Source organism: Herpailurus yagouaroundi, unplaced genomic scaffold, assembly GCF_014898765.1.
Source record: "Herpailurus yagouaroundi ecotype Mexico unplaced genomic scaffold, PumYag 140, whole genome shotgun sequence".
Lineage (NCBI taxonomy): Eukaryota > Metazoa > Chordata > Mammalia > Carnivora > Felidae > Herpailurus > Herpailurus yagouaroundi.
The window spans coordinates 33,831,173-33,850,006 of NW_024412395.1; the positions used below are offsets into that span (position 1 = coordinate 33,831,173).

The following is an 18,834-nucleotide window of genomic DNA, read 5'->3' on the forward strand; positions in this document are numbered from 1 at the left end:
TGTTTTTTGATACACAGAAGCTCTGGAAGGCAAAAAGTATTTTCTTTCTGTGCCCTGGAGTAATATGAGAAGCAATTATTATAGAATTGGTCTTAGGGAACTCTGGCCAGGAGACTAAGACAACTCTCCCCTCTCCATGTGTCTACTGACAGCATGAGTATCACGAGTGCTAGGAAGGCTTCTGGGATAAACAAACTGTGCATAGGTGGTGTTGAGACCCAAATAACAGCCTAGGGAGATTATTGTAAAAGAGGAATTGGAGAGGGAGCAATGGGGAGACTGAAAGAGAGCTCACCAGAAAGAAAGATGAAATTGCAGAGTGAACTAAAACTGCAATAACTTAAACAGTGGACGATAACAGATGCTTCTGGTTGGATGGGAGCCTGTTCCATTTCCACCCAGGGGTATGCACTGTGGAAGGCAGCGACGGTATGTCCAACTGAGAGAACGGTCTCACTAAGCCTGCAAATGATTAAGAGCAAAATCAACCTTGCAATGGCATTTCCCTGTCCTTACTCCCCAATGAGCAGGGACACAGTATTGCCCTTCTCACCTCACAGGATCTCTGCGGCTAGGCGCCGATGACCAGTTCCAATGGTACTGAGATAACGGTCATGGCTGCTGAAATATGCCAAAGGCTCTTTGAGCCTCGGGCAAGGATGGCAAAGTCTCAGGGTGACCTTCCATGACAGTTAAGGAAGGCAAGGGCTCGTTTGTGGACTCAGGTTTTCTCTTGTGTTTACTCCAAGAAGTGCTCGGGGAGGGTTTCTCTGCAAAAGCCTAAACACACAGCCAGGCAAGTGGAAATCAGAAGCCACTTACGTTTAGGCTTTTATGTACTTTGTGCTTACCAGTTAATAAAACCCATGACAAGGATGGAGGAAAATGGATCCTGAGAAAACTGCCTTAACGAATCCACATTACCTTCAGGGACTCGGCAAGATGGCAGGAATGTATTTAGAAATGCTCAAAGGTGTGGGGAGAAAAAAAAAAAAAAAACCTTCAAACTTAACTGCTGTCTAAATTATTACTCCAAAGGCCAAGTGTTGCTTAAGTTTCATACCCATGCTTAGCATCATGCGTGAGTTTACAAGCTGTAAGCAAGCCGCAACTTAATCATAGCATTTTTTGTTGTTTGTAAAGCTTACTGCCAAAGGTCTTGGTATTATTTTATTCATCAAGCTTCCTTTTCCCTTTTGAAGTCGGAGTACACCCAGGGAGAGAGTTACTATTGTTGCAGTAATCTTTTATTCAAATAATCAGATAAATATTTCAATGATACAGAGTGATAAAGGAAGCACTTCATTACCTTCAGGCTGAAGATTCTCAGAGGGATAAAAGGAACAGGGAAAAAAAGTAGCGAACGTGCTGCTGTTGAAAATCCAACACTACCCACATGACTGGGCAGCTCTACTGCCAAGAGCCGTTCTTGCCCCTCATTATAGGAATGGTCATTAATGTTTCATACCTGCTGGAAGAGAGAGGGGCTTTGTGAGCTATGGGCTCGGAGACTGGTATTGTCTTCTTCCCTGGTATTTATGGAGCTTCAGGGCTCGAGTGACATTTCCATCCCCCTGGTCGAGTTCTCCCCACGGCTGATTTCTTAAAGGCAGAGGAGCAGGTTGCTTTTCCCATCTGCCTCTTCCTCTGATCTCCAGGCTTGGCAAATTAGTTTTCAGACAAATAAAAAATATTTTGATAGTAAATCCTTGTTTGTAATATCCCCCTGGGGAGGGAGTAATCAGCCTTAGAATATCAGGCAGGCCATCAGTTTAACCACAATTTGAGTCCTGCAATCTGGTGAAACATAATTTCCTCTCTCTTTGTTGCTGAATATTTTTTTATTTTTCTGCCTTTTGTTCTCTTCAAAATCCCGTTGTCCAAATAATAATATTTTGGAGGATTAATCATCATGAAGTAACCATAACCACTGGAAAAATCATGTCCTTGTTTTTTTCTCACTTATATCAGAAAATAAGTTTGAATTCATAAGCCAATAGTGTTACCTTTTGGAGCCCTGTAAAAACATGAAATCTACATATCTGGGTGAGACTGTACCTTTGTGACTGTTAAATAAACATGTACACAAAACTCCACAAATACAAAATCAGTTCTCTTAACTTATTAAAAAGGAACAGCTAGCAAATGACTAAGAATTATTTTTTTTAGTTTATTTATTTTTAGAGAGAGAGAGCACAAGCAGGGGAAGCACAGAGAGAGAGGGAGAGAGAGGATCCCAAGCAGACTCTGCACCATCAGCACAGAGCCCAATGTGGGGCTGGAACCCATGAACCTTGAGATCATGACCTGAGCCAAAATCAACAGTTGGACGTTTAACCAACTGAACCACCCATGCACCCCACAAATGACTAAGAATTATTTAGAACCATCCTAAACCAACCTAAATATCAATTTTTTATGAATTAAATGGTAGTGATACTGACTTACCTCTGACTATAATTAAACAAACTAAACCAATAAACTATTCCCAGTGTACTGGTAGGTCTTTTACATTTTGGAGAAATTTGCTTTCAGAATATGGGAAGGCAGATAAAGGCAGTGGACGGAAAACTACTTGCACAGAGACCCATGAAGGACAGGAATTTATACATTAAGGAGAAAAAATATAAGCAGTAAGAAAGAAAAAAAAGATGGTAATGAATCAAGCAATGAAATAAATAATAGCATGGCTGTGAAAAGAAAGTATGTACCTCCCATTCTCCATTCATACTTTTCAAAGCATTCCTGAAGGCATGAACCACAGATTCCAAAAACAAACAAATAAACAAACAAAATCCAGTAGAGGGCATGGTCTGAATAGTGGAGTCACTGAGAAAAGCTGGTGATGATCCCAACAACTGAAACCAGGAAACGTGACTCAAGTAAGCCATTGTTCTGTAAGAGAGATGTGCAGAGATCAGACGGTGGGTAGAGTTGGAAATATTGGCTTCCTGTATAGATATTAACTTGTAAAAATATATTAGTTTTAAATGTTGACTTAATGAATATTCCGACATTAATATTCCAACAGTTTGTGATTAAGAAGGAAGAAATCAAAGGAAACAAACAAACAAGAACCCCACAAAATCTTACCCGTATTTTAAATTTACTATTGGGTGCTTGGGAGTGGGGGTTGGGAGGAGAATCGATCATCAAAAACCAAATTCTGTTAAAGTAATTACCCAAAGAATTCCTTGAGAAAACAACAGAAACAACAAAAAAGAAGAATTGATATAGGTATTATATAATAAGTGGGCTATTTTCAAGTGATACATCAGCAACAATGTACACAGGTTGGAATAAAAAGAGCATTGGTACAAAGAGCAACCATTTTGGAGAATGTAGCTGATGAGAAAAGAAATATAAGGGAAGAGATACACGTGAGTCAATTTAGAGGACAAATCCTCAGAGTTAAATATGGAGGCTAAGAAAAGAAAGCCAAGATTTTCCTAGTAAATGTGTTATTTAGTAACTCTTATGGAAATGACCCTTACTCCTATCATATTTCTGGGAAGCAGTATTTCTGCAGAGGTCCTAGGATAGCCCTAATAGATAACCTTTTTACTGCACTTTGTATTATATATTTAATCATGTAAAAATACTCCTTATTCAATTTTGTTAAAGAAAACAAAATGAAAAATTAAATACAAACTTCAGTACACAGAGACTATTCAAAGGTATTATATTTTATAATTTCATGGTTATTGTTTTCCTGGCACATTATCCTTCACTAAGAATATCACCGTTTACTTCTTGGTTTTGGTTCTCTAGTTGGGTAGAGAACTACTACCCAACTCTACTGCTTTCAAATGTCTACTCACATTTTGGGGGTAGACACAGAAAGTTTATTCCATAAGCTGATGATGTTTCAAAGAAAGAAAGTGTTCCGATCTTAGTAAGTAACTGCCTCTGCTGGAATTGAAATATTGGCCATGGTGAGACCCTGTTCTGAGTCCATTCTGCCAATTCAGGGAATTCAGCGAGAAGTAGCAACAATTGAGAACAAGGTACTTACTCTTAAAGGGAAACCTCACAATTTTGCAAGCGTTATAAGTTCTATTTGTTGTTATCTACAACCTGTTTGTCATAGTTTTCTTAATTTCAATTATTTTCTAGTGAAAAAACTGCATGATTAATCAGGAAAAAAAATCCAGTATTTTAGACCGTTTATCACTTCATGACTCCTTGTGCCTCCCCCCAACCCTTCTCTTCAGAAATCTTTGTTTATATATTTTCAAACAGGTATTGTTTTGAAAAGTGTAAATTCTTCACTTATCCTTGAAAAAATCATTTGAATCTTATTAGTTGTATAGTAGTCTTACATAGTTCTTATTTGGCATCCACCTATTTTTATGTCTTGCCTCTTGAGTGGTTTTCTTCCTTTGTCATCATTGATCTGGCTAGTGACTTTTAGGACCTTATAGCCTAAATTACTTGGGCTGGCTTCAAGGTTACTTCAGATGTCTGTTGTAGGAAAACGAAGTGGAATTTATGGTATGATACATAAAGCAATTTGTTTGCTTTGGCTGCAAGTAGCAGAAAACTGAACTAAAATTAACTTAAGCAAATATATTGATTCACTTAAATAAAAAAGTCAGCTGTAGGGATCTACAGCTGACTTTTTTATTTAAGTGAATCAGCCATGAGCCAAGGGTATGTGACATCATCAGAATTCCATCTGCCTTTCTCTGTGATTTCCTGGACTCTGCTTCCTTCTTATGTCAGCTTTGCCAATAGGCTGCCTCATGAGGCAAAAATGGCTGCAGCTCTTCCAAGCCTCACCTCCATACCCTACCATTTATGCTAAGTTAGGTTGCAGAAAAAAACAACTCCCACATTTCAATGTCTCACATCAACAAAAAAAAGTATTTTTCATTTACTATTCATTTCCATTATAGGTCAACTATGACTCTGTTTCACACAGCCCATATTCCAGGACCCAGGCTGATAGAGCAACCCTGATGTGGGACGTTGCCAGTACTATATGAGGGGGCAGGCATGGTGCAAACACTATGCGGGCACTTAAAGCTCCAACTTAGACATGCCACACACTACTTCTTATATATCATTGACCGCAGTTAAGTTGTATGCCCTAATCTGAAGTCAGTGGGGGGCTGGGAAATAGAATCCTATGTTAACTAAATGAACAGAAGTGCCTTTCCCCCGGCATTCCAAACTAAGTCTTGGGACTCATACTGATTAGACAAACTAAGGTTGCATGCTCAATTGTTGAACTAATCATTGTACCAGAGGAACAGAAAGATGATTGGCTCCACCTACATCACATGACACACCATTGAAACTGGGGTTAAATTTTGCTTCCCTGGACACAAATAGATCCTCTCCAAAAACGTGGAGGTCTCTGTGGCAAGACAGGGGACATGGTTGCAGGGGATGAAACCTGGCACCCAGTATATAGATCATATTTAACAATGTTTATATCAAATTTCTTAAAGGTAATTCAATGATTACTAGAAACTAAAACAAAGGAGAATTATATCATACCATCTCTCCAAATCTGAAGTCATTCTGTCAGGGTTTGTCTCCCCAAATTGATAAAAAGAATATGGGTTTGGGGATTAGACAGACCTGTGTCTCTATGAGAAAGACCACTATATCTCTGTTACTTATTGGCTTTGTGATGGTGGATATGAAAAAATCCTCTCCTTAGCCTCATCTATAAAACAAGTTAGTAATACTTAAAAGTGAGCACAATAAACAACATAATAATAATACTTAATAGTGCTATATTAAAAGAGACAACATATACAAAGTGAGAGAAAAACACAATGAGTGCTCCAAAAAATTGTTGTCTTCCCACTCAAGGCCTGATAGAAGGTGCTAATGAACTGCAAATGGTGGTCAAGGGAGTCTTCTTTTTTATTATTATTTTTTAAATTTATTTTAGAGAGTGCACGAGCAGGGAGAGGGACAGAGGGAGAGAGAGAAATAGAGATAGAGATAGAGATAGAGAGAGAGAGAGAGAGAGAGAGAGAGAGGGAGAGGGAGAGATAGAGGGAAAGAGAGAGAGAGAGAGGGAGAGAGAGAGGGAGGGAAAGAGAGAGAGAGAGAGAGGGAGAGAGAGAGGGAGAGAGAGAGAATCTCAAGCAGGCTTCACACTCATCATGGAGCCTGACAGAGGGCTCAACCCCACAACCCTGGGATCATGACCTGGGCTGAAGTCAAGAGTCAGACACTCAACCGGCTGAGCCACCCAAGCACCCCAAGGGAGCCTTCTTTTAGCAAGGAAAAATTAACTAAATTTCATAAACAGTGCTTCAGCTGCCCTTTCTTAACCTAAACAAAACAAACAAACAAACAAAAAAAACACTCAGTGTTTTGCTGTTGATAATACCATTCCATTAAAAAAAAAAGGGCAAAACTCACATTCTTTTTCAAACTGAGATTGGAGACAAGACAGTGGAAGGAATTTAGAGACCTCTTTATCATTGATAATATATATTTATGAAAAGAAATGGAAATATATAAATGGTAAACACACTGTTAAGCACATTCTTATATATCCGTCAGTATGCAATTTCCCCTAGAGAAGGTCATATGTCAATTATATTATGTATATGACTTGGTTTTAAGCGAAGCCTACTCATCTGCAATTATTATTTTACACATAGTGCTTAAAGATCATTAAATAAAGTGTGAAAGAACTTCAAGGCTTAAGAATGACTCTTAAGTTAATTATACATGGATATCTACTTAAACTTCACCAAGGACAGGCTGATGTGATTTCATCTTAATTGCTATTTGAAAACTGGTGCATATAATGTGTATGTATGTGAATCAGTGGTTCTTGTATTCTCTTTGTGGAGGATGCAGCAATGCAGCTAATAACTCCCTAATTTCGGTTCAAGCCACAGGATGAATGGTCGCAAAGTCCAGGGAAAAATTATAATTACAGATTCATTCACCTTATGATCTGTCCATCCTGATTGTATAAAACTTTGTCCACCCATCCCCCACTGAACAGTATTCCCAGGGAAAAGTCCTATTTAGGACAAGGCACCGTAGATTAAAATGCGAATATTAAAGAAAATGAATTGCAGTGTCGGTTATATAATGAAGCCACTGTCACCTTGAAAGCTTCTCTTCCCACGTGAACACAAAGCAGAGAAATCAGCAGCTTTGGTAGCTGTGGCAACCGCACCGCCAAGCCTGGAGAGCGAAAACTGTGTCCTACGCAGGTTTTGTGCCCCTCTGGCGCTTTGTAGATTTTGCTAATGTTAAGGCCTCTCAGATTCTCAACTTGCTGCATTCACCCAGCTGGGAAAATTAGAGCTGTGATCAGGAGACAAAAGGAGGCTTGCTTTGTGTCTGACAAAGGTAGGAAAACACCCTTCAGTTGAAGCTCCTAATGACCACCCACAACAGCATCACAAATAGCAAATATTTATCATGCATATTCTTTGTTTAAATTCTGGGAAGAATACAAAGCCAGTTTACTTGGGTTAGACAAACCACTGGATTAATTGCCCCCAAAGTCTGCAAATTTATGATGATGTCAAAAAAATCTGCATGTCACGTAGACCCAGAAGTGTGTGCCATGGTGAAGAGTAATTACTAGACATTTGTTGAATGTTCTAACCCAGTAGTGTAAGCATCACAATCCAGCTACACCTATATAATTGTTTTCTTCAACAGAACAAAACGGTGTTCACAAATGAACAAGTTTCACATTTATTTTTATCTTCTGTAGTTGTTTAAAATTTTCTATCTCTTTGTACATATTTCTTGTATGAGAGTGATGAGTATGAGATAAAGTAAAGAAGAAATCGTCTTCCTGACCGCAGGGAACATCCCGATTTGTCAAACATTTACAGTTTACTTATGTCACCACTGATCAGGAAAGCAAAGCAGACACTTGCTGTGTCCCTGCAGCTACAGTGAATGGGGAGCCTCACATTTATGCATGCATCACATGGACTGAGAGGGGCCCACAGTAGCCATCTTCCTTCATTCCCTATTAACAGTATCCCTAGATTTGGGGGAGCAGTGATGTGAATGTCTCAAAGATTACATTTCCCTTGCAGAAGACGGTGACCTTTCAATGGGTACCACTTCCAGAAAAGCTTTTCAAAATAGGCTGACCACCTACTCCACTTCTTTCCTCTTGACTGAGCTACTGCAGCATTTTGTATCTTTTCAAGTTGTGGACCAGACCTGAGGAACTGAAGAACGGAAAGCTACAAGGGGCCACTGTAGCAACTGTGAACTCCCTACCTCCTGACACCTCATTACATGAGAATGAGTATCTGTCATATTCAGGCCACCATAGTCAGGTCTCTTATAAGTAGCCAAGTGTACCTCCTAACCTATACAGAATGAAATAACCATAGGAAGCTAAAAGGGTTAAATTATGTGTTACAGACTCTCAATTTGCTGTTAGAATTGAGATAGAAAAGGTTGTGGGATGAAGATTTAATTATTAAAGAAGATTTCACAGAGGAGATGTGAGTAGGCTAAAACTTGAGCAGAATGGGATTTATCTTAATAAAATGTAAGACGGCTTAAAGATAACAGGTGGCTGCAGAAAGGCTGGGGAGCACTACAGAGTTTAGACTGACTGGAGCACAGACGTCACGGCAAGACTTGATGCACAAGAGCTTATTTGTTTGTTTGTTTTAATGTTTATTTATTTATTTTGAGAGAGGGGGAGAGAGAGAGAGAGAGAGAGAGAGAGACAGAGACAGAGAGAGAAAGAGAGAGAGAGAGAGAGAGAGAGAGAGAATCCCAAGCAGGCTCCATGCTCAGCAGAGGGCTCAATCCCACCAACCGTGAGCTGAAAATCCAGAGTCAGAAGTTGAACCAACTGAGCCACCTGGTGCCCCAAGAACTTGTTTTATATTTGATGAGTAACCAAGAACAATTATGGTCATTGGAAAGTGACATAATGGAAGAAATATTTTGGGAAAAATAATGTGTTAGGAAGATGCGACAAAGAAGAAAGCAAAGAGGGAAGAGGAGAACATTCTGAAGGCAGTGACAACAATTCTGGAAGGAGGAGCTGAGATCTGGGCTACCGCAGTGGTGCTGGCAGGCAGTGTTGCTCAGGGACTGGATACACACCCAGAGGAAGTGATGTCGTCAGGGTCCAGCATTAATGGAGTGGGAGAAGCCACTGGCTTCAGAGGAATGTGGACAGAGAGTTCACCCGGAATTATGTGGAGACAGATAAATTAAGACTGAGGAATTTGCACCAAGATACATTTCCAAAAGTGAGGTGAACCAACTGTGGTTGGAGTTTGCCCAAATAGAAGGAAGTCAAAACAGAGACAGAATTGCTTATGCTCTACTCCCAGAGTTCCTGGCAGCGGGATTCCCACTGATGCTAATAAAAGTAAATAATCCACATACAAATAAAGCAAATGGTAATCAGAGGTAGAATATCAAGTGGTCTAGTTATCCACACCTTGGAGAAAAGACAGGAAGAGTTTGGGAGGGTTCTCTTAGGCACATCAAGACGTACTGACAGAAATAATTCTAGTGATATATCAAAGGTTTGCTATGAGCCTGCACACCTGAGAAGTTGTCTGGGTCCTACTGATACAGAAGTTCTCCCATAACAATTGACAGTCAGTTGAGGAATAAATGACATAGCTGCACATTCTCTCCACCTAGTCCACACCTCAACGTCACTGCCTGGGGCTGGGAAAAGGCAGAAGTGTACTCTGAGTACCCTCTAAGAGGTAGGCCGCTCTTCCTCTTTCCCCAGGAGGACGGGCCCACCTAGCATAAGGAGAAGAGCAAGATGTCACCCATTGCTCTAGTAAACAGTGTTTAGTATAGGGAAACAAGCAATCAAACAAAAAGTAATGTAGAAAAGGGTTAGTAACAATATTAAAAAAATATGTCAAACATTTAGTAGTTTTGCCACTAAATCGATACTACATAAATGTTGAGGTAGCTAAAAAAAAAAAAAAAAATAGAGTAATCTGAGACCTGCTCTTGCCCTATATCACAGAATTTTAATTGTCTGCAATGCCCATTATCAACAGAAAAACTAGATATCAGCTAAATCAAGTAGAAAGGGAAACATTTTATGTAAATATATACCAGCCATAAAGAGATCACAGCCTAAAACTTGCACTCTTAGTTGGACAAATAAGACAAAAAAGAATGTCAGAAGTCATGCCCACATGCTAGTAGGTATAGAGAGGATATGCATCACTGAAGTCAGGAAGATTTAAAACAAGCAGGGGAGGGGCAGACAGAGGGGGGGAAAGAGAATCCCAAGCAGGCTCTGTGCTGTCAGCGCAGAGGCTGATGGGGAGCTTTAACTCATGAACCATAAGATCATGACCTCATGATCCAGGAGTTGGATGCTTAACCGACTGAGGCACCCAGGCTCCCCTCAAATAAAACTTTCATTAAATACAAAATAGTATAAAATGGAATATCATGAACTACATGCAGAACCCAAAGGCAATTCTAAAACCATGAAAGCCATTATTATTTGTAATAGCAGAATTCACTGCATATGTGTAAAGATTCTTCAGTCTGGATCATATCCATTTAAGAGACTCAAAAGAAAGCTATCCTTGGCTTTCAATCTTTTCTCACATTTCAGTCACTGAGTGACTGACTAGTGAAACTCCTCTCCCAGATGGCCCATGTGGGCTGGGTCAAACTTCATGTAGTCAAATATTAATTCCCTTGAGGCAATATGCAAATGAACCAAGTATATATGCAAGTCAAAGCCATAGTGAATAATTCCAGCAACATTTTTTTTTCTCAACTATGCCAAGTAAACTACCATAAAAATCTTCCATTCCATTAAAATTAGTGAGTTATTAATGGGTAGAACATCAGAAATATAAACAATTATTTTTGAAAATATATATTTAACTTTCTACTCTCAAATGCAACATAGTAACACAGACACAGACATACCCACACCACATCCACACCCCCACCACACACACACACACACCATTTAAAGGAATAATTCTAGTTGTATGAATATAAGTTACATGCCTAATCTGATCACAAGTTTCTTCTGAGCAGGAAGCACATTATACATACCATTTTCTGCGCTCACAGAAACTAGTTCATTTATGAATGCAAATCATTATCCACTAAAAAATTGATGAATTGTCAGTTTAAAAATATGCTAAATAATTTTTCAAGTGATTAAAGGCAATTTTATTACAAGAAAATAAATAAAAGAATAATTCTAAAGTAATCAAGAAGAAATTTAAAATAAAAGTAAACAATGGGGAAACAAAAAAACCAAAGCAATACCAGAACTTTAACTGACTGTGCAGTTTATATTTTTACTTTAACTTTTGAATTTGTAACACATTCACATAGTTCAACATATATATACATACATATATATGTATATATATGTACATACATATATATATATATATAGTTTTTTTTTTAATTAAATGTCTACCCTGAAACATCTTGCCTCTCCCTCTCTCCTGCCTTTTTCCATCTTCTCAGGATCTCTGGGTAATTTCCATTTCTCTTCTAGTTCCACTAAAATCCTGCGAGGTTAACAGGTAAAATAGAAAGGACAGAAACAGATGTACATGTGTAAACTCACCCATACACACATATATAAATTTAATACATGACATAGAGAACTTTTCAAATCAGGGGCAAGGATTGACTATTCAGTAAAAAACCGCTGAGTCAGCTGGCCAAACATCTGGGGAAAAGTTGTTCTTATTTTACAGCAAAGAAATGTGAACAAATAAATATATTCCAGGTGAATTAATGATGTAAACCCTAAAACCATAACATTAGTAGCACTAAATATAGTATAACTTTTACCATCACCCCGAGGTTAGCAAGAGTATCAAAAGCAAGCCCAGAAACATAGAAGGAAAGACCACCAGTACTACTTAAAAATTTAAAACTTTTATTCAAGAAAAGACTCTACAACAAAAGTTAAATGACAGAAAAGAAAAATATATATATATTTGCAATGCATACAATAGGCAAAGTTTTAATCAAAATCTATAAGGAGTTCCTATTTCTATATTATGTAAGAAAAAGAAAACAACACAATGGAAATATGAGCACAGTTATAAGCAAGCCATTCACAGAAAAAGAAATACAGTAAATATATTTAAAAAGATACTCAGCCTTACTAAGTATCAAAAAATGTACATTAAGCCAAAAAGACACAAATATTTTACCCTTCAGATTGGTAAAAAAAATTAATCAGATATATGGAGTGTCAGTAAGAACAAGGAAATTTTGAGTCTTATACCTCGGAGGTATAAATAAATAAATAATATATTTACATATTTGTTAAGATGGAGCAAATTTATGTACCAGAATTCCCAGGAGGTTAAGAAGGCAGGCCAGGGGCGCCTGGGTGGCGCAGTCGGTTAAGCGTCCGACTTCAGCCAGGTCACGATCTCGCGGTCCGTGAGTTCGAGCCCCGCGTCGGGTTCTGGGCTGATGGCTCAGAGCCTGGACCCTGTTTCTGATTCTGTGTCTCCCTCTCTCTCTGCCCCTCCCCCGTTCATGCCCTGTCTCTCTCTGTCCCAAAAAAATAAATAAACGTTAAAAAAAAATTAAAAAAAAAAAAAAAAAAAGAAGGCAGGCCAAACTGGCAAGAACCACACACCCCACTCACAGCGCACCACCCCCCCCCACCCCAAGAGTAGGAGTTGTCTAGAACGATTGCACGACACTTTTACAGGGACTTCCAGACCAAGAGGAAGGTCAGGCAGAAGGCAGCTGGCCTTTGGCAAGCACTGAAGCAGAAGGAGAGCCAGCGAGAGGGCAGAAGACCAAGTAAGGAGTGGGGGGGGGAGATGATATCATTTATTATGACTTCTCTTTTCCTCAATGAGGTTTCAAAGCTCAGGAATTTGGAGTATGATTGGCTTTTTGGAGGAAAACACTGAAAGCGAATAAACTTTACATACAAATAAAGCATTGTAAAAGAAGTAAAGGGCTGATTCATGGGGCAGCTTTGAACTGCCACAAACTCTGGCATTGGAGTTTGGTCCAAGTTGAACTAGTCCCTTACAGGAAGGCAACTTCTAGTATTCAAATTAAAAAATAAGAATTAAGATAAAATAAGAAATATACTATGCATGTGTCTTGCATATGTGTGTGTATACATGCCTACTTAATTTAGCATGAATTATTAGTTTTTGTGTTTTGTGCATAAATATATTTGCACTACTGAAAAGAAATCATTATTTGTTTTTACTCATGACTGGCCATCTATTTTTACTGACTGAATACTCTCAAGGAGCAAAGGGGTTATATCGTGCTGTCCTCGGAAAAGTATTTGCTCACAATCTGTTTGTGCTACCAATGGCTTTCCTTATTATTTTTATTCTTATTTGCATCAAATAAAACATACATAGTTTAATAGGCTTATTTAAACTATAAGGCTAGCCACTTTCCCCATACTTCTCCCCAAGAAACAGAAAGCAGTATCTTCCCTAAGCCCACTCCTTTTCCAAATCTTTCCCGGGAGCAACAAATTTTAATTCCCTTAACTGTTTTCTCTTCAATTTACCTTCACATTCACACATTTGGCTTCTATTTCTATATATTTTTTTCAACATTAAACATCATCTATTGATTTCTTTCATAGAAAAAGAGGATTTAATTCTCTTAGATAACTACCCCAACTCATAATTCCCCCATGTCCTTCTCAAAACAGATAACCACAATTTTTTATTAAATGAAAATACTGTGATTATATTTTCCAATTTAATTGAGATATAACTGACATATAACATTGTGTAAGTTTAAGGCATACTATGTGATGATTTGTTAAGTGTATGTATTATAATGATTACCACAATAATATTAGTGAACATATCCATCACCTCACGTAACTACCATCTTTTCTGTTGTGGTGATGATTGCGAGAACATTGAAGATCTACTGTCTTAGCAACCGTCCAGTATATAATTCAGTATTGTTAACTATGGTCACCATGCTGTATGTTAGTTTCTCGAGAACCTATTCATCTTATAACTGGAAGTTTATATCCTTTGGCCAAGATCTACTCATTTTCCCCACCCCCAAACCCTTGGCAACCAGCAATCCGCTCTCTGTTTCTGAGTTCAGCTTTTTCAGATTCCACATATAAGTGAGGTCAAGCAGTATTTGTCTTTCTCTATCTGACTTATTTCACTTTGCATAATGCCCTCAAGCTTCATCCACATCGTTGCAAATGTCAGGATTTCCTTCTTTTTTATGGCTAATATTCTACTGTTTACATATAGACACCAGATTTTCTTTTTGCATGTCTTGGCTATTTTGAGGGACCTCCATACTGTTTTCTATAGTGGCTCCACCAGCTTACATTCCACCAATACTAATACAATCGTTCTCTTTCCTCTATTTCCTTGCCAACACTTGTTATTTCTTGTCTTTTTGAATAGTAACTCCGAAAGGTATGACGTGATATCTCATTGTCATTATGATTTGCATTTCTCTGACAATTAGTGATGTTGAGCACCTTTTTGTGTGCCTACTAATGACTTGAATATCTTATTTGGAAAAATGTCTAATCAGGTCAATTGCCCATTTTTTAATAGTATTTTTTTTTTTTTTTTTTTTTTTTTTTTTTTTTTTTTTTTTTTTTTTTGCTATTGGGTCATATGTATTCCTTTGGATATTAACCTCTTATCAGATAGGTGATCTGAAAATATTTTCTCCCATTCCATAGGTTTCTTTTTTACTTTGTTATTTCTTTTGCTGTGCAGAAGCTTTATAGTTTGATATTGTCCCACTTGTGAATTTTTGCTTTTGTTACTTGTGCTTTTGGTAACATATCCAAAAAGTCATTGGCAAGACCAACGTTAGGGAGCTTTTTCCCTATCTTTTCTTCTAAGAGTTCTATGGTTTCATGTCTTATGTTAAGTCTTTAACCCACTTCAAGTTAATTTTTGATAGCGATCCAATCATTCTTTTGCATGTGGATATCCAGTTTTTCCAGCACCATTTATGAAGAAATTATCCTTTCTCCACCTTCAGACCAATATTCCTGGTGAATATAGATGTAAAACTCTTCAACTAAATACTAGCAAACTAAACATAACAGTACATTAAAAGAATACATGTCATGATCAAGTGGGATACATTCTTGGGATGCAAGAATGGCTCAACATATGCAAACTGATAAACGTAATAAACCACACAAATAGGATCAAAGATAAAAATCATATTATAACCTCAATAGATGCAGAAAAAGCATATGACAAAATTCAGTATCTTATGATAAAAATTTTCAAAAAGTAGGTATAGAAAATAAAAAAATTTTAGTATTATCAAGTAAACTATATATAAACACAACAAAACAAGACTAAATTTTAGTTTATAAGATGCATAATTATTCAAGAAAATAAAACATGAAAGTAATATACAATAAAATTAATGTACACATTTCCTCAGAGGGAAGGAGGGAATGTAGAAGGAATTTACCTCAACATAGTAAAAGCCATATATACAAGCTCACAACTAACATCTTACTCAATGGTGAAAGGTTGAAAGCTTTTCCTCCAAGATCAGGAACATGACAAGGATGTCCACTCTCACTATTTCCATTCATCATAGTAGTAGAAGTCTTAGCCAAAGCAATTAGGTCAAGAAAAAGGAATAAAAGGTACCCAAGTTGAAAAGGAAGAAGTACAGTGGCCTCTATTTGCAAATGACATGATCTTATACATAAAAATTCGAAAAGATTCCACAAAAATCTTTTATTTTTTTTTTATTTATATATGAAATTTATTGTCAAATTGGTTTCCATACAACACCCAGTGCTCATCCCAAAAGGTGCCCTCCTCAATACCCATCACCCACCCTCTCCTCCCTCCCACCCCCCATCAACCCTTAGTTTGTTCTCAGTTCTCAACAGTCTCTTATGCTTTCCACAAAAATCTTTTAGAACTAATAAACACATTCAGTAAAGTTTCAGAATGCAAACCAACATAAAAAAAATTCTGAGTTTCTATAAAGTAATATTATAATACTAAGACAAAAAGTGTTTTGAGCTGAACCACATAGTATATTTTGATTACACATTCTTTCTTGCACAAACATTTGTTTTAACAGAGCTAATAACTGCCTCTGTTTCATATTGGCTACATTTATTTTATTTAAATTTTTACTGTAAAATATTCATATCTAGAGCGAATGACATGAGATATCAATATATAAAGCACATCTATATACACCACTACCCTGGCCAAGAAAAATATTACCTGTAGATCTCTTTTCCAAGCACATTTCCTCCCTCTCTCAGAGAAAACCTACACATTAATTTTATTGTATATTATTTTCATGTTTTACTTTCCCAAGTGATTATGCATCTTACAAACAGAAGTTTACTATTGTTTGGTTGTTTATGTATAATTTACTTGATAATACTAAACAATTTTCCAAAATATTTGTAGCCACTTACTTTGCCATCAGCAATATGTCTTTGTTCCTTCATATCCTTCCCAATATTTGAAATTGCCATATACGTATGGTTTTTATATATTTATATTTAATATTATACATGTTTATATTTATATTAATCTCTAAATTTATATAGAGACATATATATGTTATCACTGGAATAGCGAAAATTATATATATATTTATTATATAATTATGTATCATATACACAATTTTTGGTGTTCCAATGATTATGTTGTGGTGTCTCACTGTCGTGTAATTTGCATTTTTTTGATCCGATAAGGTTAAGCACTTTGTATATGTTTACTGGCCTTTTGAACTTTCTCTTTGTGGATTGACAGTTTAAATCTTTTGCCTTTTTTGGGGGGGAGGGGGAGGTTCTATTTTATTCTTGTTACTTCTTTTGTAGAAGTCCTTTTTGTATTCTTAGTTGTATTTTTTACAGATTATCTCACTACATGGATTGAATTTCACTTTATTTGTGGTGTCCTTAGTAAACTAAATTATTTATTCAGTATCATTCCAATACTCTATGATTGGCTTCTCTCCTTCTTATGCCTTTTTTCCCCTTTTCTTTCTTTTGTGCCCTTTCTTTTGTTTCCTACTTTGAAATTCTGAAGATATTCTCCTATTTTATTTTCCAGAATATTAACTGTTTTGCCTTTCACATATTAAAATAAAATTTTATAATTGATTTTTATGTATGGTGATTTGTAGGTGTCTAGTTTCATTTTCCAAAATGGATATCCAACTGCCCCAGCACCTTTTGTTGAAAAAGCTATCCCCGGGGCGCCTGGGTGGCGCAGTCGGTTAAGCGTCCGACTTCAGCCAGGTCACGATCTCGCGGTCCGGGAGTTCGAGCCCCGCGTCAGGCTCTGGGCTGATGGCTCAGAGCCTGGAGCCTGTTTCCGATTCTGTGTCTCCCTCTCTCTCTGCCCCTCCCCCGTTCATGCTCTGTCTCTCTCTGTCCCAAAAATAAATAAACGTTGAAAAAAAAATTAAAAAGAAAAAAAAGAAAAAGAAAAAGCTATCCCTTCTACTCAGCTTTTCAGTGCCATCCTTTCTTTTTTCTTTTTAAAGATAAAAGCTCATATATCCTTGGGCCTATTTTTAGGTCCAGTAATTTGTTTTACTATCCTATTTGGGATACTTCTACCACTACTATACTCACTTAATAGATTTGTAAGTTTTGATATTTAACAGAATGTTTCCTATTATTTGTATTCTTTAAGTTGTCTTAGTTATTCTTGACCCTTTGCATTTCTATTCTATCAAAAAAAATAAAATAAGATAAAAATTCAGATTTTGATTGGGTTTGTCTGAGTCTGTATTTCTGTTTGAAGAAAAGGATATCTTTAAAGACTGACATTCTAGATACGAAGATGATCGTAAGTACACAGCAATATAAACTCTCCAAAATGAAACACGAAGAATAAAACCACTAACATACCTTAATATATATACTTTAATCTCTAAAGTATTGTGAAGGAAACAAATATTGAAGAAATATTTGCAGCAAAATTTCTAAATTTGATGAAAACTATAAATTCACAGATCCAAGAAGCTCAACAAACTCCATGCATCAGAAAGATGAATAAAACTATTATAAGACTCATCATAATCAAATCATTGAAAATCAAGGACAAAGAGTAAACTTTAAAAGCAGCCAAAGGAAAACAATGCATTACCTACAATAGAACAAAGATCAAGATGACAACAGATTTCCTTTTGGAAATGATGCAAGGTGGAAGACAGTGATGGACCACTAAAGAAATAATTGGCAATGTAGAATTCTTTATTTAGAAAAAAATAATTTTCAGCAAAGAAGACAAAATACAGATTTTTCAGGCTTCCAAAAACTAAAAATATTCAGTAACATTGAACTTATGTTATAGAATATATGGAAAGAAGACCTTTAAGCAGATGAAAAATAATACCAGGAAAACACATAGATCTACACAAAGAAATGAAGAGCACCACAAATGTAACTACACAGGTAAATATAGACTATGTTTATAAATATTTCTCTTATTTTATTTATATAAATCTCTAAAATATAATCAACTGTTTAAAGCAAAAATAATAATCAAGAAGTATGAGATTTTTAACATATATAGAAATAAAAACATATGACAACAGTGCATAAAGGCCTGGAGGGAAGAAATAGAAGTACAACTTTGTTAGTTTATCATATTATTCATGAAGCAATACAATGTCACTTAAAAGTAGGCTGTCGTAAGTTAAAGAGGTATGCTACAAGGCTTAAAGTACTTCTAAAATAACACCAAAAAAGTGTCTCTATTAAGCCAACAGAAGAGATAAAATTAAATCATTTCTTTAATTCCAAAAAACGGCAGGAAAAGAGAAAAACAAACAAAAGAACAGATAGAATTTAAAAAAGCAAACAACAATATAGTTGAGTTAAAT

The 18,834-nt window shown here is 36.6% G+C and overlaps 1 pseudogene; it reads left to right on the plus strand.

Annotated features, from left to right (window-relative positions):
- The first annotated feature begins 581 nt into the window (after positions 1-581).
- Positions 582-18,834, plus strand: part of LOC121030325 (protein SCO2 homolog, mitochondrial-like) — a 33,074-nt pseudogene continuing 14,821 nt past the window's right edge.